Genomic DNA, 11,844 nt, shown 5'->3' with positions numbered 1-11,844 from the left:
ACTAAAATTTTTTATTTTTTAATAGACAAGCAAGGAGAGGGCACGGATTGCTCCGTCGGCCCCGGCGTCTCCAGCGCCCTTCGGATTTGACCATTTGCGATGTCCTCTAACAACGCTAACGCAGCCATGTTTAAAACAATTTTCTTCATCCATTGCGCATGCTTTTATAGCCACCCATATAATTGCAAGGTCTGTTAATTGTTCATTAGTGTGTCTCTGATGTGCAAATCACTCTGAGTCATTGTTTTCACCTTTTTTCCCAGTTTCCCAGCGTCACCTCTAAGTGTCGCCAAAGGAACAATAGCTGTAGAAACGTGCGTACGACAGCTCTGGAGCTGGCGTGGGGACCGCACATTTTTACGGTCATTTCACGTTTTGTACATCTGAACGTGAGCGTGGAAAAGGACGTACGCCACGTTTTTGTGCGTACGCAACCTTAGTACATGAGGCCCCAGGTGCTGTAAGCATTTTCTTTTTCAACTCGAGCTCATTGCCTCCGTGGCCTACCGTGACCTACCGTGACCTGTGCCCTATACCACGAAGCTCGCTGAACATACCCAGGCTTTCTTGGGAAAACCTGGCTCGACAGAGCCGCAACTCGCAATCAGAGTTAAATGGTACCACGAAGCTCACTTTAGATTCAATTAGTTGAACCAGGTTACCCGCTTTAGGTTCAGTGCGCGTTCACGTGAAAGGGGCGTTTTTTGCGTCATTTTTCTCACCTTTACGATAGATCAAGCAGTCTTTATGAGTATAAGTGAAAAGATTCTGCATATTGTCTATAGAATAACTATGCCAAATGCAGAATTGTTCGCAATTAATCCAAATAGAATGATGATGATTTAAAAATGCATAAGCAACGTCCATCCTGCCTTATTCTATCATTTAGGGAATTCACTTTAAATACACCCTATGTAGGAAATGTATCGCATGTTTTCAACCGCTGAGAGGTAGCGGCTGTAGCGTAGTGGATTCGTATAAGACCCGAACGCCAGCGACCGGGGTTCAAATACGCCGGTCTATCATCATGCATTTTACCCCCATAGATGTGGTGCCAGCACGGCCTTGAAAATATGGGTTCAAGTTTGAAATAAGCACAAAAATATAATTCCATACGTTTTAGTGAATAAGTATTCCATATGCATGAGAATTGGGACTTTTTAAGCTTCACATGGGAGTCGCGTCACTTGGGAGTCGAACCCCCCGCGCAGAAATTCAAGACTGACGCGCTACCTCCACTCTAGCACTCTGTCACGGAGACTCAATGCGCAACAGTAAGCATTGTCTACATAAGGTCCAGAAGGACGATCAAATAACGAACACCCTCTGATGAGAATCTGTATCTCTCATGAAGAACCCCAATTTCGTTGTTTGCATAATGAAAATAAAGTCTGAAATCTGAATATCATCAGACAATGCCAAGGGATCGGTTCTGTCCCGTAAAACCCTCTGTCTCCGGAGGGACGCCTGTACAAGAAGTGCGCCGAGGTCCACGGGAACACCCACAAATGGTGACGCCATTGTCAGAGGAGGGGCTAGGAAGCTGCGCACGCCGATTTAAGTAGCCGATCTCCGGCTAGACTAAGCCGAAAAACTGCTCCCGACCAGGTTTGGTTGCGAGCATAAGTCACCATGGTGATACAGCGACTCTAAAAGAGATCGACTTTCGTGGTACAACTAACCCAGGCTTGGAGCTCAACATACCTCGCTAACCCTCTAAGCGAGCTTCATGGTACAGGGCTCTGATGTTTACTGCCAACCGCTTTGGAGGATTTAAGCAACATACAAAGACTGACAACGTCTCTCAAAACTATTTTTGTGAAACATGAGGACAGTATAGTGATACTGCCACCAGGGAGCACCAGAGAGCTGAAACGACAGTTGTACATTTCTTAAACTTTCACCAACACAAACACGCACGCGCACTTCAAATCATGGGAGGACGGCAAAAGATCACCACCCATTCTCTGACACTTTAACCGTTAACCTTGGTTCAAACATTTAACATCACACGCACACGCAGTGTATTGCAGATAATTAATGAATTCAGATGTCACAATGATCGTTTACATGGATAAGGAGACCTACTGAATCAATTACTGCCGTTTCTATCTAACTAATGATTGTTTTTGTAAAAGTGTAACGTCGAGCCTCAGCAGCTTTCTCACTCCTTATGTGCTACTGTATAAAACCTGGTTTTGCGGATGCACTAATTGCTTACGGCCATACCACCCTGAACACGCCCGATCTCGTCTGATCCCGTTCAGGTGTGCAAGCAGGAAGCAGGAAGTGAGCAGAGAGCAGTCGATTGTTTGTTGGGACCGTGTGTGCTTGTGAGTCATAAGGTGCATTTGTGATAGTTTTATGTGTGATTAATTTCCCCTGCAGCCTGGCTGTTTGGGGGATTGTTTCATACTTTTTTTGATTGGATGGATAATTTGATAAATGACAAAATAGAAGGTGAGGCCACTTTGATTAATGCAGAACCCGAGATTGATTATGCTTTTAGTGATTGGATGGAAAAACTTGTGAATGAAAACATGGAAGTTAGGAACAGTTTGACACATGTGGAACGGGAGAATGATTCTGTACATATTGAAGCCAGCGAGAAAGGAGTAACCCAGGAGATCAATTCCGTTAGTAGGCCTATTGAGAAAGAAAGCATGGCGAATAGTAGGAGAGATAAAGAGAGGCAGGGAGAAAGTGAGGGTGATTGTGGCTATAAAAAGGAGCTGACATTGATTGTAGAGCCGGTTGGTGAAGATTACATAACCATGATGGAACTGTTGCGGGGAATCAAGGAAAAGTGCGGGATTGTTCTGGCATGCAGGGTCAAAAGTAAGAACATTTACGAGATCACCATGCAGGAGGGAAAGGGCAAGACAAGGTTATTAGATGGTTTCAAAATCAAAAACACTCGGGTGACTGCCAAAGAAGTTCGCAGCAATGAAATAGTTGTTTCATTTCTAAACTTGCCATCTTACATCACTGACGCTGAAATTAGGTAGAAACTCTCAACGTGGGGCGTGAGGGCGATTTCGCCCATCAAAAGAAGGAAATGGCCTGGGACAGACGTGGTGGACGGGACAAGGTTCTGTAAAGTACAATTCACTGAACTTGTACAGTCACTGCCCTACTCAACAAAGTTCGAGACACTAGACGGAGGGGAGTACTTCCGTGTAATTCATGACAGGCAGGTGAAGGTCTGCAGGCTGTGCATCCAGCCAGGACATATTTTAAGAGAATGCCCAGACTTCACCTGTTATAAATGCAAGCGCCAGGGACACTATGCTAGGGAGTGTGACTTGCAGGGGGGGAGACGCGGAGAGGAGAGGACGGTGGACACGGAGCCAGCCGGCGGCGGCGAGCGCGTTTCCCGGTCCGAGGAGGATCAACGACAGCAGGACGAGGACACCGGAGCTGCCAGCGGGGGTGAAATGACTCCATCCACCATCGGCAGCAGTGCGGATGGAGTGTCCGGTGAGACGGGTCGCATGACGGGAGGAGCATCCGGGCAAATTATGGAGGAAGGCGCTAGCACAGCGCCCAAAACTCCCTCAGCCCGGGCGAGTGAACGAAGAGGCGGCCGACCAGGAAAGGTGGAGGCCCCGGATTGCAGTGAGGCTCCACGGGACGGCGTGGCTGCTGCTGCGACTGCTTCACCTAAGGAGCCAGACGATTCGAGCATGGAGGTGGTGGAGACGAGAACATCGGAGGAAGGAGAGTCGATGGACTACGATGCGGTGAAAGCCAGCAGGAAGAGAATGATCAAAAGGGAGCCAAAAGAGCGGAAGGTATGAACAATCGAGCATCTATGGAAAGCTTTGTTTTTCTTTTCACCATTACTATGGTCATAATAACATCCTTAAATGCAAACGGCCTAAGGAACATGATCAAAATAGAAAGAACGATTGAACTCTGTAAATCTGACATATTGTGCCTTCAAGAAACGCATTGGGATAATGAACTTGTGGAAACCCTTGGAAAGCTTTGGAAAGGGCCCATATTTATAGACAATGGGAGTGCGAAGGCATGTGGAGTGGCAATCCTTGCCAGAGAGAGGTCTGTTAGTGGTGTCAAGCAAACCTTTTGTGGAGGGAATGGACGTGTGATAGCGATAGAATTTGTCCACAATAAAAACACATACAAATTAATCAATCTATATGCACCAAACGTGGAGGAACTGAGAAAGGGTTTTTTTGAGGACTTGGAGGTTCTGTGCACGGGAGATTGTATGATGGTTGGTGACTATAATGTAAAATTATCAAGACTAGATTATTCAAATAATGTAAAATACAGGTATGATGGCAAGGAACTTTTTGAAAAGCATGATGGCAGAACACAAAATGGTGGACGTATGGAGGGAGGAAAATGCAGAACGAAAAGTGTTTTCGCGGAGGCAGGTAGTTATGGGGACCCTTAGACAGAGTAGAATAGACCTCGTTCTAGTTAAGGAAAACATTGTCAGCCAAATAAAAGAGGTGAAATATACTTTTACCACTCTTAGTGATCATGCAATCCTGTCGCTGAGGTTAAGGGACGTATGTATAAGGAATGTAGGTGGAGGAATGTGGTGCCTAAACAACAGCTTATTAAGAGAGGATTCATATAAAGAGATGATAGCAAAATGTATCAAAGAAGAAATGGAGAACAGATTAAACAAAGATAATATTTGTATTTGGTGGAAAAATTTGAAAGAAAAAGTTAAAAAGAAAAGCATATACTATGCCAAGCAAATTAACTTTAGAATGGATCAGGTAGAGAAAGAGATACAAAATAAATTAAACGAAGAAGCAGGGAAAGCAGACAAAGATGGAAATTATAATCTACAAAATTATATGAACTTGAGAAGGCAACTAAAAGTTTTTGAGAAAAATAAATGTGATGGGGCGATAGTAAGGAGTAGAGTACAGTATGCTGTAGAGGGGGAAAGGTGCACAGCGTACTTTCTAAACCTGGAAAAAAATAAACAGGAAAATAATTATATAAACGAACTACAGAATGAAAATGGGGAGAAGGTAAATGATCTGGTTAGCATCTTGAATACAGTGGAAGGCTTCTATAAAAACTTATATAAAAAAGGGAATACAGAAAAAGTATGTATTGATGAGGTCTTGAGTGGTGTGGATGCAAGGATATCAGCAGACGAGCAAGACATGTGTGACAGAGGCATTACGGTAGAAGAAATACAAATAGCAATTAAAAATGCAAAAAACAATAAAAGCCCTGGTTCAGATGGCCTTAGCAGTGAATTCTACAAAGAGTTTGCTGATGTGTTGGCACCCATACTGCTAATGGTATATCAAAGCATGGAGGAGGGACAACTGGTTCCAGAATCCATGGCTACTTGGGTAATCACAATATTATTTAAAAATAGGGGGAGTAGGTTGGAGTTAGGGAATTATAGGCCAATTAGTTTATTGAATAGTGACTATAAAATATTAACAAGGGTTTTAGCGTATAGGATTAAGAAGGTAATGGGAGGAATAATATCACCGACACAGGCATATAGTGTCGAAGGGAGAGACATAGCAGATATAATAGGGACAGTTAGGGACGTTGTTAGGCACATGAAAGAACAGTCTGGGATTGTGTTGAGTATAGATTTGAATAAGGCTTTTGATAGAGTGGAGCATGAGTTCTTGTTTCGGACTATGAAAGAATTTGGGTTTGGGGATAGAATAGTGAGTTGGATCAGGCTGCTGTATAAGGAAGCTAAGAGTAGGGTCAAATGTAATGGTCTGATGACGGACACCTTTGCTTTGGAGAGGTCAGTGAGACAGGGCTGTCCTTTATCAGCACTGTTGTATAGCATGTCTATTGAACCCTTTGCTGTCCTTATAAAAAAGGATAGTAATATAAAAGGAATACAAATACCAGGTGAGAAAATTAATATCATTCAACAATATGCGGATGACATGACAATAACAGTAGAAAATATGGACAGCATCAATATAATTATGAAACACATGGGAACATATGGGAGGGCAGCAGGGGCTAAAGTGAATATAGAAAAATCTGAACTAATGTGTATCGGTCAGGAGGGGGATAGGGTTGACAGTATGATTGCATTTAGAGTGGTGGACTGCATCAAAGTTTTAGGAGTAAACATAGGTCCAAACGAAAAGGAAGCAAGAGATATCACTTGGACAGGAGTGATAAATAAGATAAAACACACTTTAAATGCATGGAAGCAGAGGAAATTGAAATAAAAAAGGTAATAGTTGTTAATTCCTTATTATTATCCAAATGTGTGTATGTTTTGGGCGCACTAGATCTTCCGGTATGGGTTCTATCCGAATTAAATCAGCTGACTTCAAACTTCTTGTGGGATGGGAAGGGTGTGAGGATATCCCACAAAACGTTGATAGCAGGGTACAGTGAGGGAGGGTTAAAACTGGTGGACATTGACGCAAAACGTAAAGCACTGAGGGTTAAAACAGTGATGAAGTATCTCCATGATGTGAATGACTATGGGTGGAAACAATTCTTTAAAATGTATGTTCAGATGGCTGGTAGATGTGGAGAGAATAGTCTGCTTATGGTTTTGAAAGAACCAATGTATGAAAAAGTGCCTTTTTTCTACCAAGAGGTGTTCAGAGCGTGGGGAGAATTCCTACCCAATATATCATACAACTGTAGTAATGTAACCGAAGTAATGAATAAACCCGTTTTTCTCAATCCTATAATACAGCATAACAACAAAATGCTATACAATAAGGTTTTCATGGATGCAGGAATTAGGCAAGTAAAAGACATGGTCTATGAGTTTGTGCCTGGGTTTCTGCCTGGGCAGGCAATGGTAGACTGCGTAAGAGAATGGGATGAGGATGCTAGGAGAGATATGATTGTAAAAATGTATGATATAATTAAGGGGAGTATGCCTGTAGACTGGAGGTATTTGATTGAGAGAGAGTGTGTGAGGACAGGGGATGGACCTTTGCCTAAACTAGTGTTTGTTAAAAATGATGCAAGTAAAGAGTTTAAAGAATTAAAAGTAAAAAACATATATTTAGAACTGATAGCGAAACTGTTGAAAAGACCGGCATCAGAACAAATGTGGGAGAGGGTTCTGCCAGGTATGAATGTACAGTTGATATGGGAAAACCTCCAAATCAAATATAATGAAATAGAATGTGAAAACAATGACTTCATGACGAGACACAACAGGATCTATGTAAACACGGTGCTGCATCAGATTAACAAAGAGAACAAAAGAGAATGTGACGTGTGTGAAACTGAGCCAGAAGACTTGTTACATATATATATCCGATGTGAATGTCTACGTAGTTTTGTTTTGAAGTTAAAAGATATGCTGTTTAAAAACTGGGAAAAGGGTTTTGTAAAGGCATATGAATGGAACAAAATGTTGCTGTTTGGAGTAAATGGGAAAAGGAAAGATGTGAATGTTCGTTTGTTTAATTTTGTGTTAAGCCACGTAAGGTATGCTATTATGTCAAGAAGGAATCTTGCTCATTTTGAGAGAAAAAGGTTCATGTGTGGGATTTGTTTGAATCGGTTGTCAGGAGAAATGTGGGTTTGATCTTTAAATATGGTGCTGAGGACTTTGCTGAATGTTTTATTGACGGGTGTGGCTTTATATCTGTAACATCGGAAGGGAAACTAGCATTTAATTTCTGAGTGTGCCTCTATGTTTATCAGGCGCACGTGTTATTATTAAGTGATTTCTTTTTCTTTCTTTTTTTATCATTTTTTTTTAGTTTTGTTATCCCTTAACATGAATGTGATTCCTGTGTGTATGTCATTGTTTTGTGTAAATATTTACAGATGAATGTCTTTTGTGTATATAAATTGGTATTTTTGATAATAATAAAAAAAAAAAAAACACGCCCGATCTCGTCTGATCTCGGAAGCTAAGCAGGGTCGGGCCTGGTTAGTACTTGGATGGGAGACCGCCTGGGAATACCAGGTGCTGTAAGCTTTTTCTTTTTCAACTCGAACTCATTGCCTCCGTGGTCTACCGTGACCTACCGTGACCTGATATTTACTGCCAACCGCTTTGGAGGATTTAAGCAACATACAAAGACTGACAACGGCTCTCAAAACTATTTTTGTGAAACATGAGGACAGTATAGTGATACTGCCAGCAGGGAGCACCAGAGAGCTGAAACGACAGTTGTACATTTCTTAAACTTTCACCAACACAAACAAGCACGCGCACTTCAAATCATGGGAGGACGGCAAAAAATCACCACCCATTCTCTCACACTTTAACCGTTAACCTTGGTTCAAACATTTAACATCACACGCAGTGTATTGCAGATAATTAATGAATTCAGATGTCACAATGATCGTTTACATGGATAAGGAGTCCTACTGAATCAATTACTGCCGTTTCTATCTAACTAATGATTGTTTTTGTAAAAGTGTAACGTCGAGCCTCAGCAGCTTTCACACTCCTTATGTGCTACTGTATAAAACCTGGTTTTGCGGCTACACTAATTGCTTACGGCCATACCACCCTGAACACGCCCGATCTCGTCAGATTCCGTTCAGGTGTGCAACCAGGAAGTGAGCAGTGAGCAGAGAGAGCAGGTGGACTTTTTTTGTTTGTGCTAGATTTAAAGTGAGTGAGTGTGTTTTACTTTTTGTTTTAGTTTTTTTATTCCCCCAGCAGCTTGCTGTTCGGGGGAACGTCTTTTTTGTTTTTGTTTGTGTGTGTGTTTGAATGAGTGACGTAATGGAGAGGAGAGAGCGAGTAGAGAGGAGTAGGACGGATCTCATGGCAACTGACAGCGGACCGGCAAGCACAACGACACAGAATATGGACAACGGCATGGAGCAGACATCGCCCAAGAACACCGACCATGGAAAGACCCCGACCACGAGCAGGATCATGGACAACGGCAAGACGCAGCAACCGACAAAGAACGCCGACATTGGAAAGGAAACGACTACGAGAAGGATCACGGACAACAGTAAAAGTACCTCGGAACTTCTTCAAAGCACAGATAAGAAATTTGAGAAGGAGCTTACCTTGGCGGTAGAGATCGTTGGAGATGAGATGGTGACTATGATGGAGCTTCTAAGTGAGGTTAAAAAAACGTGCGGGGTGGTGAATGGATGCCGTTTTAAAATGCCCAAAAAGTACGAAATAACAATGGACAATGTTGAAGGGAAGGATAAACTGTTAGATGGGATTAGAATAAAGAAGAGCACGGTAGTGGCAAAAGAAATTAGAAATGACGAATTAGTTGTATCTTTTTTAAACTTGCCAATGTACATTGGGGATGGTGTCATTCTTGCCAAACTTGCAGAATGGGGAGTTAAGGCAATCTCGCCAATTAAAAGAAGAATGTGGCCAGGAACGGACATAGCCGATGGAACCAGGTTCTTGAAGGTCCGGTTCACTGAAACAGTGAAATCGCTACCTTACACAACGAAGTTCGAAACACTAGAGGGGGGAGAGTACTTCCGCGTGATCCATGACAGGCAGATGAAAGTATGCAGATTATGTATAAAACCGGGTCACATCTTCCGAGAATGCCCAGAATTCAGATGTCACAGGTGTAAAAAACAGGGACACTATGCAAGGGAGTGTGTTCCAGAAGCAGCGGAGAGAGAGGATGTCAGCGTCGCGGAGGAGGTCAACGTCGCGGAGGAGGTCAACAGCACTGACGGCGAGGAGGAGGAGCCGGAGGACAGCGACGAGGACGACATGCAGACGGAGGGAGACCCAGGGGGCGTCCCAGAGAGCAGGGCGGAGACCATGGTGCAGAACCAAAGACGGCATCCCCTGAGTGACGTCGCAGCAGGAGACGTGTTGGGAGCTGTGGGGCAGGAGGAGAGCCGGTCCGGAGAGGAATCGAGTGGAGAGAAGGCTCCCCGCGAGACGGCTCCAGCAGACGGAAATGGCAGCGTTGGGGTAAAGCAGCATGGAGATGGAAACCGAGACGAGAGGGAAACTGCGATGGACTTCATGATTATCGAGGATATTTCAGAGGCAGAGAGTGTAAGCAGACCGCAGAAGGAACGAAAGGCGGAGGAGACCACAAAGAAAAGAAAAGCTGCGCTCCAAGCTGAGGAGAAAAGGAGGAAGAGGGAGGAAAGAAGGACAAAATGAAGGTTGGAAATGAAACCATAATTATATGTTTAATGTTAAGCTTGATTTCATTCAACACAAATGGGCTAAGAAATCAAAGCAAATTTGGAAAACTATTAATTAAATGTAAAAATAATGACATGTTATGTCTGCAAGAAACGAACTGGACAGACCATATCATGAAAGATATAAAAACGAAATGGACAGACATGATGTATGCAAACCATGGTACGGATAAATCATGTGGGGTAGCAATCCTGATAAAAAAATAATACTGTAGAAAACCTCAAAGAAATCTACAAAGATAAAAAAGGAAGAGTCATAATCATAGAATTTAAATACAAAAAGATAGAGTACAGAATAATTAATATATATGCACCAAATATAGAAGCAGACAGGAAGGCTTTTTTTTTGGATTTAGGAAAATGTATAAAACTGTATGTGTGGGAAACTGTATAATAGTGGGAGATTTTAATTTAAAAAGTACAAGGTTGGATATGGCAAGAGGGAAGGAATTTAAAAATGATGCTTCAAGAAAGGTTTTTCTGAAAACAATGGAGGAAAAACAATTAATTGATGTATGGAGAAACAAAAACCCAAACAGGAGAGAATACTCAAGAAGGCAAATGGTAATGGGGGAATTAAAACAAAGCCGAATAGACTTGTGTATTGCACATCAGACAATGGTTAAATTTATAAAGAATATGGTGTATAAGTTCACATCATTCAGTGACCATGCAATCCTGTCAATAGAGGTTGGTACTGGGATAGAGAGAAGGGGAGGAGGAGTGTGGTGCCTAAACAGTACTCTCCTAGAGGAAGAGGGATATAGAAATAAAATAGTGGCCTGCATAGAGAATGGAAAAAAGAACAAGGACATGTGTAGAAACAAGGGATTATGGTGGGAAAGACTGAAGCAAAAGATAAGGACAATAAGTATTAGATATGCAAAGGTCCGGGCTTTTAAAGAAAGAGAGAAAATAAAATGTTTGAAGGATGAGCTGGCAGAAGAGGCAGAAAGAATTGATAAGGATCCAAAACATAGCATAGAAAAATACATAAAGGTGAAATCCAAACTGGACGTTTATGAACAGAATAAATGTATGGGGGCAATAACAAGGAGTAGGGAGAAATATGCGATGAAGGGGGAGAGATGCACAGGCTATTTTTTGGGATTAGAAAAAAGGAGACAGGAAAGGGTATATATTGAAGAGTTAGAAAATGAAAATGGAGAGATAATAAATGATTTTGTAGACATTATTGGAAATGTTGGGACATTTTATAAAAATCTATACAAAAAAGGGAATGCAAAGAAGGAAGATATAAATACAGTATTAGGTAATATTGATAAAACGATAACAAATGATGAGAAAAGTATGTGTGATGACAACATCAAAGACATAGAAATAAAGGAATCAATAATGTCATTAAATACCAATAAAAGTCCGGGAACAGATGGCCTTACAGGTGAATTTTATAAAACATTTATCGACGATCTGCTCCCAATTTTAAACACAATTTATGCAGAGATGGAGAAGGAGCAGGAGATACCAGAGTCGCTGGCAACAGGACTAATAACGATCATATATAAAAATAAAGGAAGCAAAAGAAAACTGGAAAACTATAGGCCGCTAACTGTACTAAACACGGATTACAAGATCTTAACAAAGGTATTAGCAAACAGAATAAAAACAGCAGCACCAACAATTGTAGCACCAACACAGGCGTATGGGATACCAGGGAGGGACATATCGGACATTATTTGCACAATAAGGGACACA

This window comes from Gadus macrocephalus, chromosome 5 (assembly GCF_031168955.1).
Source record: "Gadus macrocephalus chromosome 5, ASM3116895v1".
Taxonomy (NCBI): Eukaryota; Metazoa; Chordata; class Actinopteri; order Gadiformes; family Gadidae; genus Gadus; species Gadus macrocephalus.
This window is presented reverse-complemented; position numbering follows the sequence as displayed.